The sequence below is a fragment of the Thunnus maccoyii genome, chromosome 18, assembly GCF_910596095.1.
Source record: "Thunnus maccoyii chromosome 18, fThuMac1.1, whole genome shotgun sequence".
Classification (NCBI taxonomy): Eukaryota; Metazoa; Chordata; class Actinopteri; order Scombriformes; family Scombridae; genus Thunnus; species Thunnus maccoyii.
In genome coordinates this window covers 6,187,987-6,201,582 of record NC_056550.1, presented here as the reverse complement: position 1 = coordinate 6,201,582, position 13,596 = coordinate 6,187,987, and the positions used below count along the sequence as shown (strand labels likewise).

At 42.0% G+C, this 13,596-nt stretch overlaps 2 protein-coding genes across 13 annotated transcripts in view; one reads left to right on the top strand and one right to left on the bottom strand.

The window, feature by feature from the left end:
• LOC121884606 (paralemmin-1-like) overlaps positions 1-4,174 on the bottom strand; it is a 29,096-nt gene extending 24,922 nt beyond the window's left edge. For 2 of the 4 annotated variants that reach the window (XM_042393484.1, XM_042393485.1), the window contains exon 1: positions 540-1,731. The gene's annotated coding sequence lies outside the window, so the exon portion shown is untranslated. Of the gene's footprint in view, positions 1-539; positions 1,732-2,613; positions 2,961-4,075 lie in introns of those variants that run through there. The other 2 variants (XM_042393482.1, XM_042393483.1) reach the window with 2 other exon arrangements.
• Positions 3,963-13,596, top strand: part of plppr2a (phospholipid phosphatase related 2a) — an 86,465-nt gene continuing 76,831 nt past the window's right edge. For 7 of the 9 annotated variants that reach the window (XR_006092385.1, XM_042393495.1, XM_042393492.1 and 4 more), the window contains exon 1: positions 10,258-12,542. The gene's annotated coding sequence lies outside the window, so the exon portion shown is untranslated. Of the gene's footprint in view, positions 4,059-4,454; positions 4,574-10,257; positions 12,543-13,596 lie in introns of those variants that run through there. The other 2 variants (XM_042393490.1, XM_042393489.1) reach the window with 2 other exon arrangements.

The window sequence follows — 13,596 nt, the reverse complement described above, 5'->3', positions numbered from 1 at the left end:
ATGCTGTTTGTGTCTGAGCTGCTTGGCTACACGTACATTGTGGTAAAAAGCAAGTATACTATGAGCCTTACGAAGACACTTTATTGTGGTTTTCCTTTCATTTGTCACCCATCCACTCAACTGTGAGGATACAACTCAGAAAAGTGCCTAACTAACCAAACTTCCTTCCACTACCACCTCCTTCCCACTGTGTTACTCATTACACTTGACATCTTGGCCTCACAACCCCACTATGTACTTGGTCAGCTATGACCACTCATCATTACACACCAAAGAGCTGTGGGCAGTTCAAGTCTGATAGTCCAGATCCTGCCTCATTTTCAGCAAGATGCCCGTTCAGAGGATTTCTTGGTGACCTAAAATCCTCTACTCCTCCTCTGTGTCACCAACACTTTGAACTGCCTGTATAAAGTCCCGACACCACAGGAGCATTTTTAAAGATTCTGTCCAGATGGAGTGTGAAGAACTATTCCCTTCATCTCTCTCCTTCTCCCACCCATCCCCTCTTCATCCTCCGCCCCCACCGCTGCGTGTCCTACCTAATGAGGCGCTCCGCTTCAGCATGTGGGTGTCTTATAGCGAGTCTCAGCAGCCTCGGGCACCAATCTGGATGCTTGTAACACTGTCAGACCCTCAGTGTGCTGCGGCTTTCGCTCTGTCTCTCTCTCTCTGAGATGCTTGCACACAGCTCCAGCATGCAGAAACACATAAACACATATAGCCAGATGCATCAGATCACACACTTCTCATATTTAGCCTACAGCTCTTTTAGAAAATAAGTATTTGTTTCCTTTACATTTCATGCCATGTAGAAACACAATTTTGTGCATTTCATGACTAAGCAATGACACTGTCACCTTTAACTGGTCGGTGTTTGGACTGAAAACAAACTGATATGTGTCTTAAGCAAGGCCTCGGGCTATCTGATAGTAAGAGATGGATTTTTCTGAGCCATAACAAAATTATTTCAACTCAATCATATAAGACAGTGGACAGTATAAACAATAAGTTCTTAAATTACTATTAAATAGTACGCTTTAGCTGTGCTCAGAAGCCTGCTGGTTAAAGTGCATGCCACATAACCTGCGGGTCGATTCTGGCAGCAGATCTTTGTTGCATATCATTCCTCATCTCTGTCTCCCTGCTCCTGTCATCTCTCTACTGATGCTCCCTAATACAGGCATCAAATGGGGGACTAGCTGTTTCCAGTCTTTGTGCTAAGCTAATCAGCTGCTGGCTGAAGCTTCATATTTAGCGTAGTGCCTACAGACATGAGAGTGGGATCCATCTTTCTCATCTAAACCTCTGCAAGAAAGCAAAATATTGAACTACTCCTTTAATTTTATTATAAACTTTTCATCTCTCAGGCCTATCACTTGACTCTTCCTGTGTATAAATGTCACATTTCTAGATAGGCCTTCACAAAACTACATTTTGACATATGACATAAAAGCACGGGTGAAAATAATAAAATGAATGATGAGTGAATTCCATTTAGCTCCTTCAGTTTCAGTCCTGGTATTGTTCATGCTGGCTCAGTGTCACACTGTCATGACTTAACGCTTAATAGAACAGAGCTGTCGTTAGTGTTATTAGTTACACCTGTGCTTTTCATCCAATGACATGTCAAAATGTCTGCTGTGAAAAGGAGCATATTGAAACTTTTCCTGCTACTATTAGGAGTGTTTCAGGGAGGCGGGGGATCTGATTGACCTTCAATATTCAGCAAAATGTGACTGAAAAGTAAATTGAATGTGTTCCATTGTCTCAAGAGCATCTAATTTCCTTATCCTGACTCTTTTACCCTCAGGACCTCCGTGAACTGACACCTCAGATGGATTATTGCCACAGACATCAGAGGAGAAAACAGTTGGACAACAGACAGCACATATCTGGAGTTAGAGAGCTGGGGCCAAATTGGGTGGCAGTAGTGATGAGGCTGATGACAGTGATGCTGATAGGTGGTGGTGCTGTGCCTGGATTGCAGCCACCACGCTTAATAAAAGCAACCAGACTAAATGGGCTTCTTACGCCTTGGGTGACAGACAGAGTGTCCCACAGCAGTCTCCTCAACAGTGGGGTCATATTAACTCTGTGAGGTCTTTGTTGTTAGTGGGATGTCCACTGGTGGGGATGGATTGTAAGTCACCCATGAATGACTTGTTGTTTACTCTGTGGTCTGAACTGCATATAAAACAGTTACTTTGGACGCAGGCTGTGGTTTTATTTGCGAAACATGTCTTGAATTTGTATAAAAATACCTAAAAATATTAATGGATATTTTTTTGCACTGTTCATCTTCCCCCTCTCTACCCCAAAATGTAAGCTTTACATTTTTAAATTTGAGTTTTTATTTAAGCAGTTTGTAAAAAAAAAAAAACCTCAATAACAATTTAGCTGCTTCCTCTACTCATTTTTCTGCAGGCACAAACAGATGGAATAAATAAACTTGTCCAGAGGTTTGAATGGCGAGATGCGACAGGCTGAGCAGAAGTCTGTTTCTGAGCTTATTTGTGTAAGTGGAGGAGATGCACGTTGTCAGAGAGTTCACAGTATACAGGCCTAATTGGTTGTTTTGCAGGAATAAATTAGAATGAATATAGCTTCTCTTACCTTTCACAACTTGCAGGTGGCAGAGTTCACCGCAGTTAAATAAAAAATATTCTGCTACCAGATGAATCCAGTTGCAAACAGATTGTGTTCAATAGATGTTACTGTTTCCTGCAATACTCTGAGGCTTTCTGTAAGGAGTTTTGGGATCCCAAACTGACCAAGTTCACACACTAAGGAGGTGGGAGTGACTTATACTTTGGTATGTGCGTGTGTGTGTGTGTGTGTGTACCAAGTATTCTTCATGTTATGGGGACTTGTCTCCCTTATGAGGACAAAAAGCACGTCCTCTATACATAAATCATTCATTTTAGGGTGAAGACTTGGTTTAAAGTTAAGGTTAGTTTAGGGTTATGTTAAGGTTAGGGTAAGGGTTTGTAAGGGTTAGGCATGTGGTGGTTATGGTTAAGGTTAGGATAAGTCTCCAGAAAATGAATGCAATGTAATGTGGAAACACAACTCTGTGTGTGTGTGTGTGTGTGTGTGCGTGTGTGTGTTTGTTTGTTACTGGAGCAGACCAGAGTGAAGCGCTGTACACTCCTGCCATTAACGCAATGAAAAACTTTAGAAACATCTTGAAATAGGAGCTGCTCTACTACTTGGGAGGTATGGCATCTAATAAATGCCATGCCACACCACAGACACATAGCACATCCGTTTTAGGCTACACTCTCTGCCAACAACCTGTCAGTCATTTAAAGAAAACAGTTGTTTACCGCAAATAGCATCATTTATAGGGGCGTCATAACGTTGTATAGTATTTTTAGCAGTCATATATGGACAATTTTTTTAAATGACCGAATTTTTGGCCACTTGGGGGCAGCGGAAACAAGCTAAAACACAATTCTGGCATTATCACCTCTGAAGTTCATGATAAACGTGCCAGCAAACATAACCCTATTTAAACTTCCGATACAAAGTAAGATTAATAATGATTTGGACTTGTGTTTGTGCCATGGATGTATAATAAAAGCTGGATAGGGCGCTGCCGCTCAGCCTTGCAGCCAATTTTTCCCAGTGGCCACTCGCGGTATTGCAGTGAAAAATCTCCCTGCGGCCCAAAAAGGATTTTCCCCATAGACCACCATTGTAAAAGAGACGCCTGTAAAACTGCTGACAGGACACCTTGAACTGCAAACAACGTCAATTATGACTCTTTCTATTATTAACTTTTATGTTTGTAAAACTTTCCTCAAGCTGAGAAAAGCAATTCAAAAATCCGTGTCGTCATCACAAAGTAAAGTCTATGGGCCGAGCGGGAGCTCGCGGGCGGAGCCAGTGGGGGAAACACTACTGCGCATATTCAGTTGGCCGCACAACGCGGAAGCAAACCCGGAAGCTAGAAACTTTTTTGGCGTATGCCATTCCTATAGGACTGAATGGGCACCACTTTTAGTCCGGTATCCAGCTCTTATAATACATCCTTGGTTTGTGCCCACCTGACGACTGTAAGTGCAATATTTACCTTCCTCTTGGCTCTGTTTTGCTTAAGCGGTAACCTCCGGGGCTGAAAAATGAAGCCAATGCGGAAGTGCCAAAAACTACTGTTCCTTGAATGGCCACTTGAGGCTGGCTCCAAAAGCGAGTCAATCCCCATAGACCCCCATGTTAAAATGCCCAACTTTACAGCAGAAATAAACGTGTTTACAGCCTGGTACAAAAAATGGTTTTGGTCTCTATAGTTAATTTCCCCTTTCTTGACAACTGTACGGAGGTGAATTTTTTTATAACTCACCCAGCTTTTATTAAGCCGTAAAGTTATGCATAATGAAGGACATGGCTACTTTGAGTGACAGGTCCACCAGCCGCTAGGTGGCTTGTTTCAGCCATTCGGCCCGCCTCTTTGTCCATTTTTGATTGGCTGGGAGTTAGGCAGAGTCACGTACTACCAAGATGGCGACGGCCGGAGCGACTCACTTTGAACTTCAAAGCCGCTTCTCAGAAACCAACGGGTGACGTCACGGTAACTACGTCCACAGTTTATGGTTTTGCTCTCCACCAACTCCTGAGAGGGAAATATGTGGCTCTTACGCAGCCTCAGTTTGTTGTCTCTCATCTATTAGCATGTATTAGCATTAACTTTTTAGCTGCTAAATGCTGCACTGTCTTCACCAGCTAGCAGTGGTGGAAGAAGTTCCCCAATACTTTACTTAAGAAAAAGATGTAAATTAATACCACAGTGTAAAGGTACTCTGCTTAAATACATTCATAGTGTTATGTAAATCAACTGCAAACGTAGTATTAGCAAAGTGTATGTAAAGTATCAAAACTAAACGTTTTTCAGACACTTGTCAAGGAACGACCATTTGTAGCTGCTGTTTGAAGGAGCTCTTAAAGAGAGCAGCAGGATCCTGCTTACAGGGCTGTCAGGTGTGTGCACACCTGCATGAATGCCATTGGATGTTACCAGCCACACAGCTGTGGATGAGTCAGTGACTGTTAAAACAGCTGAGGCCTGAAACAAGCACAACATCATTGCTGCTTGAACTAACTATGCTCCATTCGTTGTGCAGAAGTGTTACATTATACATATTTTATATAATGTTTTATTATCGGTCTATCACCGAAGCATTAACATGTAAGCAGCATTTTCATGTTGTAGCTGCCAGTGAGATATATTCTGTTTCATAAAAACCTTCTTCCCAGAATCTGTTGCCCTACTAACCAGCTGAACTGTGCTGTTATCAAACTGGACTTTACATTTCATCATCCCTCATTTAATCCCTGCACTGCTCTCTTTCATATATTTCATCAAACTGGACTTAACATTGTACATCGCATTCAATCTCCACTGTTACATAATTTAATTATTTATGCACATGTCACATTTAATCTTTATCTCTTGTCACCTTCATATATTTCATACACTTCATTTCTTTGTCCATAGCACAGTCCATATTTCCTTTGTAGTCAATATTGTATTTCAAGTTTTATATCCCATTTCAAAACTATTACTATTCCATTCTGTAAATAGATTTTAAATTTAAAAAAAATAATTTTAATTAAATATAAATTAAATAATTAAATAATTTAATTAGGTACTACTTTGTTTATTTCATTATTATTATTATTACCTTACTCTTGTTCTATTTTTATTCTTCTATGTTGCGTTTGTGGGAGGAAACACCAAGACACATTCTTTGTATGCATTCATACTCAGCTAATAAACATGATTTCTGATTTTAAATACTTTGTTTGGAAGTTAAAGGGGAAATATGCATATTTGCAAGTCTATATTTTTCATCTGGGGCTCTACTGGAATATCTTTGCAGGATTTACAGTTATTTATGTTATACTGACCCTTTACACAGATCCTCAGTTTAGCCTCTGGCTGAAACAGACCGTTTAGCTCCTGTCTCTTTAAGATCCCCCCCTCCTGATGAGCCCACTATCTTCTGATTGGTTAGCCACCGGAAGCTGCATCTCGGCCGTAGTTTTACTTCTTTTTCTCATTCTTTTCTCAAAATGTCAACTTCTCAAATACATCCGTACACATTCAAGCCAGAATCTCATCCGAAATATGCAAGTAGACAATGTAAAAAACACATGGAAAAGCCTTAGCAACAGCCTGGCATCAGCTCGTCGGCAAGGTAGAAAAAGATGTCGCAAACAAAGTAACTTTACAATCAGATAAATGTAGCTGAGTAAAAAGTACAATGTTTCCCCCTGAAATGTAATGGAGTAGAAGTATAAAGTTACATTAAATGTACAGTACTTCACCACTGCTAGCTAGTTGCTCATTTTGTGTTTTAATTTATTGTATTTATTATTGATTGATTGATATAGTGTTTTAATAATCCAATTTCTGTTTTGCACTGGCAGGTAGTGTACAGGTTTTTTTTGTAGAGCTTTTTCACTGTAAACAGCTGTAAATGAGAGTGAGAACACTGAACCAAAACAGTAACGGCTCCACAAAACCAAAACAATGAGTTTTATAGTAATCTTATAGAGACACTTTAATTAAATTTAAATATGTGGGTTTGTCATTACGTGTGCCCCCTTTCATATTTCACATAGTCATTTGATCCACTGTTAACCTAAAAACAATGATTATGGACGTTTTAATGTTGGCCGATGGGTTTCTAATAATAGGTCTCAGTCTAAGAGGGGCTGTGTCCTCAACCTAATTTGACAAATGTGATTTATTTTCATGCAGGTTTGCTACCTGTCACTTACATTACTCTACACTGTCATCCATGTAAATGAGCCTCCCTGTCACCATCCCCAGTCCAGAGTCGCCTCCATTTACATCTCATTATGAAAAGATTGCCGCTCTACCTCCATGCTCTCTGCTTCAGGACCCCATCTGGTGTGTTCACAATAACATGCATCATTTCCCTCTGCGCCTTAGGGGTTTATAGTGAGTCTACATGAACAAGGGGCCACTCCACTGGATCCTGTGTAAATGGGTTGGGGGGGGTTTAGCCAACTGCAGCTCGGGAAGTTAAATCACATGAGATGGAATTTATTTTCCAATCACTGTGAAGGAGGGGAACACCTGCTGTAAGCCCCCCTTGATATTTGCAAAACCTTGCCCACATGCTGTTAGGTTGATGGTCTGTCAGCCATGGCATTTTCCCAGACAGTAAAAAATTCCTCAAAACATGCGCATACATGAGACAAATAATGACCAGCATGAAGCAGCACAGCTCCATGGTAAAACAGGCCTGAGACAAGTGACCATGTTGTGAATGTCTAAGTCCATTGATTGCTTCTAAATACTTTTACAAACGATCTAACAGCTGCTTAATATTTTCTTAAGACAATCCAGTTCCATGTAAGCTGAAACTTGAATTTGCAAATATCAGTCATGCTTGCATTTTAGTCTGAGGGGCATCATGTCAGGCAGACCTCACAGTACAAAGAGCAACTTATCTGTTGCTTACAGTTCAGTATCAGCTTGTTGTTTTTTGTCGGCTCTCGTTAAATTTTCATATATGGACTCATTTACAGAGTATGAAGTCCTAATGTTACACTACATATATAATAATAGTTATTAATACAGATAGACATGATGTAAAAGGGATGATGTGGTTTGAGAATAGCCAAAAATAAGAGCTTTGTTGTGTGTTTAACTGGCAGAATTAGCACAGGATCAAGTGGGAAGCAGACAAAGGAGAAAGGATAGTGTAGGAATGTGGTCCTTTGTTGTGGAGCTGATTAATGAAGTGCCCCCCTAGATCACAGCTGGAGCTCTTGGTGTAATGATATGGGGCTGTGTTTGTGTGTGTGTGTGTGTGCTGGGGGGTTGTGTTTGGAGAGCTGTGCGGGAATTATGTGTGGTGGTAATAGGGGGTAATGTATGTATGTATGTGCAAGGACTGTTTATATGATGGGCTTGAAATTGAATATTAAGGTTGTGTGCTCATGTGCACACAGTTTGGCCTCCTGCAGTCGGGATCACTATATATTATTTTCTTTTTTGGCTTTTCTTAGTTCTTACTGAAAGAAATATTATTTGCTTTCTGGCCAAGAGTTAGGTGAGAAGATCTGACACCACTGTCTCAGAAAGAAAGCATTTTATTACTGTAGATTTTTGCTTTCAGCCCTGGACTCAGCTGCAGACTCATCACACTGGCCAATGTTCTTGCATGAATGCCCATATGATGTTAAGCTGACACGGAATTGATCATCTAAATAATTGAAATGAGGCATGTACAGTGCCAGTATGCAGTAAAGGTAAAGGAAGGCATTCAGCTGTACCAGGGTTCCTGTGGATGCTTGTATTCATGCATGCAGAGCACATATACAGTATACTATACTTAGTGTCACTGGATTTATGGTTGTGCAATATGCATGAATGAGTAAATGTGTTAATGCATACATATAACATACGTCCCATTGACTAAATGTGTTTTTCTGCACACGCTTCTGTATGCAAAGGCAAGGTTTCCGTGGTAACAACAAATTCATACAGCAAGCACAGCTCAGCAAGATTTCTCTCAGATCCAAAACTCCTCCTTTTTGCCATTTCCCTCTCTTTCTTTTGCCCTCGTATTTCCTTTATCCTCCATAGCGTTATCTCTCGTTCTCAGTTTCCATCAGTCAAGGACAGAGTTTGGGGGGGGTTTCCATCGTAGGCTCGAGGACGTAGCGAGGAGCCAGAGAGGGGGATGGACAGAGAGATGGAGCAGTGTATATGGCCGCCGGGAGGAGAGTAGACCCATGGGACAGGCATCCAATGTGCTGTAAACCATAACGGCCCCATAACAGGCAGATTTCTCATTTCCACGATGCCGGGGCCATATCTCATCTACCGCCATGACAATCCCACTGAGACCCATACGAGCCAGGACAGCATTGCCAACGGTGCACACTCAGCATTGGAGGAGGGGAAGTGGAACCTAGTGAGGTGGTGATTTGGAAAGAATGACAGAGAACGGCAATAAATTTCATTGACAGATTATTCAGGAAAACATCCCAACAAAATTCCTTAAAGATTGGATCACATCTCTCCCTTATTCCTCGTGGATAAAAGATTGTGATTAAGGGAAGTTGTTAGGTGATTTTTACATATAACTCGTTGATTCATTGCCATTTTAAGCAATGTTTATTTGTCCATTTTCTTTTTTGGGGGTATTTTTCCTTCTTGAAATTTCTTACCACATAAACCATTTCACCATTACATCAAAAACAAGTCACTGGTGATCATGATTAGTTATTTTTCACCACGCTAGCAGTATGGCTCTATGGATGGCGGTTGGTCAGTCGGTTGGTCAACCACTGTGGTGGAGGCTGAAGTAGCTCAACAACTGTTGGATGGATTAGTTGTTGAGCAATTGGCAAAAAAATTGCCAATTTGTGGTTTCCAGAAGATGAATCCAAGACTTGGTTGGTCTTCTGGCTGCACCAGAGGTTCATATTTGTGGTTTGCAGAGAAATGTGTCGACTAACTATTGAATAGATTGCCAATAAGTTTGGTACAGACATTCAAGTGCCCAACAAGATGAATTGTAATAACTTTGGTGATTATCCTACTTGTAATCCAGTGCCATCATCAGGTCTAATATTTTTGTTTAAATAACCAAATATAAATACCTAATTAGCTGTACTTTTTGTTTAGCGCTAATTAGCAGATGTTTAGCATGTTAACATGCCAAACGAAGATGGTGAATATGGTTAACAACATACCTACTACACATCAGCATGTTAGCATTGTAATTGTGTCCATGTTAGCATTTAGGTCAAAGCACCGCTGTGCTTAAGTATAGCCGTTAGCATGGCTGTAGACTCTTGACCTTTATATTTATTTGGTGCATTTTCTTGATGCATTATCATTCATAAAACATACTGTAGGTCAAATGACAGGCCAGAAGCTGTGTGCACATGAAAAAGGGCAAGCGGCTGTTAATGTTACTGAGGTAATGCTATATTAATGAAGAGTAGGCAGGGCAGAAGCTGACAGACACACCCAAGGTTAACCTCTTGATTCATTTAACACCTCCGGGAGGAGGACTCTGCAGGAGTCCACTTATTCCCCTGCTAATGTGCATTGTGAAAGAGGATAGTATTGGTGATGAGGTAGATCAAATAACTTGTTTCTGATCAAAGCTTCCTGGAAAAGACAATCAGATCTTACCTTGTATTTTAAATGAGGCACATTTTGCTTTGATGTTATTTTTCATTTTCTTAACTCATCCAGGGGGCGTGTGTGTGTGTATGTGTATGCTGTGAGTCACTAGAGTAAAAGTCAGAGGATCACTTAAAGTCATTAGGATTCCTCGTATGGGAGGTGAGAACCATGAAATTTTGTACCGATCCATCCTCTAATTCAGAGGTTCCACTTCCCACTGCAGATACCAACAATGTAACAATAAGAGCCACCTCACCTATGTAAGTCCACCCCTGACTACAACTACTACTACCACCTCTCAGGCCCGGCGCCAGGATGATGGGGGGGCTGTTAAAAAATGCGAGAGGGCAATTTTTTTTCCTAAAATAAAATTCACTGATTTAACCATGAAATAGCGTCAGAAAGGCTAAATAACAACAACATAAGGCTACTGTGTCAGAATCAAGGAAAACATTTTTTAATCAGAGCACTCATAAAAATCACTCAAAATCAGCAGGGGGCACGTAGAAACAGCTGTTTGCATTTCCGTCTCTCGGCTCATCTGCCGACTCCGACTCCTCTTCAGTATTGAAAGCTTTGTCTGACCTGTCAGGGCCAGCGTTGTCACTTGCCTCTCGACTCTTTTTTGGACCTTATAGCCATTTTAAAATTCCACTCATTGTAAAATCAACGACTGAGGAGTCTGAATCTGACTGCGTCAAGCTAACGTTAATGTTACTAGTTCATGCTATTCGGACGTGACGTCACCCTACTTGGCTAAGCACAGGCAAATTTTATTTCTAAAATATTTAAATGATTAACAACCATTTTTTTACATCATTGTAACATGAGATGTATATGTAAAAACTGTTGTCCATAATAAAATGAAATTAGATGGAATTTTTTTGGACTTAGGCCAGTTTGAGTGGAATTGTTTGACCTTTCAGAAAGGTTCTTGCGTACCACAGTTTGAGAATCACTGCTCTAACTGTTGAGATATTTCATTCTGGACCACAGTTGGTAGAACGACCGACAGACTGACATTGCTGTCCCTGAAGCTGCCGCCACAGCTAAACAGCTTTGATCCAGTATAAATGCACTGCAGCTTTCCTCATCCTCTGTCACTGCTGCTATAGGCAGTCGTCTCCTCTCTGCCACCGTCAGTATTGCATAGCCTCGACCCTCGACAGCGAAATAGTGCGCCATAAATGCCATAGTTTTTAATAGCAGGGTGTGTCCTCAGCAGAGTCACAGTGTGAGGTGATGTATTGTTTTAATAGCTTACTCTGTCTCCTCTGCATCTCATGACATGAGATGTTTTGGCAGACTGTCACACTGTTTTCCCCACTCTCAGCTCTGTCTATTCCCTGCATAACTCCAAACTTTCACTCACCTCACACACACACACACTACTGTTCAGCCAGTCTGGCCGACCTCTTTTTCTGTTACCAGCTCTGACCTGTGACGTTACATGTGCTCCAGGAACATTAGATCAATAGCCATGTATCATTAACCCACATCCAGATTGTGCTGAGCTAGAGGCAGGCAGCTGAGCAGCCTTATGAACACACACACACACACACACACACACACACACACACACACACCATCCTCTCAGTCTGCAGCATCCCTCCTTCTTTCCTCTAATGTTTGGGTCAGGTTCATGTCCTCTACATCTCTCACACCATTCTCACATTGAGAGGGAAGAGCAAGAGGTGAAAGATGGAAAGGGAGGGAAGGAGGGAGGGAGGTATGGATGGATGGATGGATACAGGGAGATAAGGGGAGAGATGGACAGAGGGGGAGAAGGGGACGGATGGAGAGAGAAAACAAGCCTTGAATACAAATGAGCTGACACACATAATGCATGCCCTCCCTTCCCCTCTCTCTCTCTCTCTCTCTCTCGATCACTGTCTCACACACACATACACTCTTACTCCCATACACACATGTTCTTGCGCTCTCTCCCTCTCAACATCCTCTGCAGCTGCATTGGACCGACCGCTGCACAGGAGGTAATTTCAGCCACTTAATTTATTACTCAGCGCTGGTTGTTGGGAACAAGCTAATTAAAAGGAGGGTGAGTGTGTGGAGTGTGCGTGCGTGTGTGTGTGTGTGTGTGTGAGTGTGTGTGTATGTGTGGAAGAGACGGAGACACTGCTGCTGCTGCCGCTGCCGTCTCCTCATCTGGCTGTCTGAGGAGCTGTGGACCAGGAGGGGAGAGTAGAGAGAAAGAAGAAGAAGAAGAAGAAGAGAGGAGAGACAGACAGCTGGGTGGAAGGAGATTTTCACACCACTTAACCATCATCTGATCTGACATGGCCACCGCATAGGAATCTGGTGCCACGGCAACCGCCAGCTCCGCGACGAGGTATCCGAGGTGAGGAGGGAGGGGACGGTGAATGGATGGACGAATGGCAGGTTTTCCTTCTCTCCTCGGGGTGCCATAGCAGCACACTGTGTTGTTGAAGTCACTGTTTAGCATTTTCTGCGCTTTTTAAGCAGGTTACTGTAGAGGATGTGTTTGTCGCGTGGATCTTTGAGTGTGTTTGTGGGTGTGTGTGTGTGTTGTGGTGTCTCTCTGTGGTTTTCTGTATTTTGCGGTGGTATTCCCCAAACAGAAGCCCTAATTATCCAGCACTGGGTAAATCCTATTACGGTTTTACTCTCCTCTTTTACTTTGTTCTATTAATAGTAGGGAGGGATTGCCGTTACAGTCAGAGGAGTGGGATGTTTGCTGTTTGTGAGTCAACTTACTGTAGGTGTGTTTGTATCCTCTGTGTGTGTATGATTGTATAGAAAGTATGGTTCAGAAAAGGGATTCTGAATCAGCATGGGGTCTGTGTTAATGGAGGGCAAATATGGCAACACTGCACAAACACACACACACACAAAACAAAACAAAAAATCCAAAGCAACAACATAGTTGAGGGATTTGAGGCTTTGCCCAACAGTGACAGCACCGAGCCGCAGGTAAACGGTCAAAAAATGACTCACTGCTCCACACTGAAAAATTGTTCTGCAGTCAGAGTCTTGAATATTTAGGTTATGGCAGAGTTATTTCTCTGTATGTAGCACACAGAAACAAGAGAATGGCTGTCTGACAGTTGGCATTTTAACGCTGCATTGCTGTTGCACCTTCTCTCATGTTACTGTACTGCTGCTGCACGGATGTGGATTGATGCATAAAAGGAAATGTGAATACTCCACAAGAGTATTGTTTGGCAAGGCAGAAATAACTGTAAAATCAAGCCTGATCCAGATTGTTGGGCCCAATTAGCTTTCGTGTGTGTGTGTGTGTGTGTGTGTGCACGTGTATGCTCACATGCACAGGCGTGTGTACTGTATATCCTGGGGCAGGGTGGTGGACTGCAGAGGCAGGAGAGAGGACATATGGCTGCCTGGGTTTCTATGCTTTGACTGGAGTCTTCGGA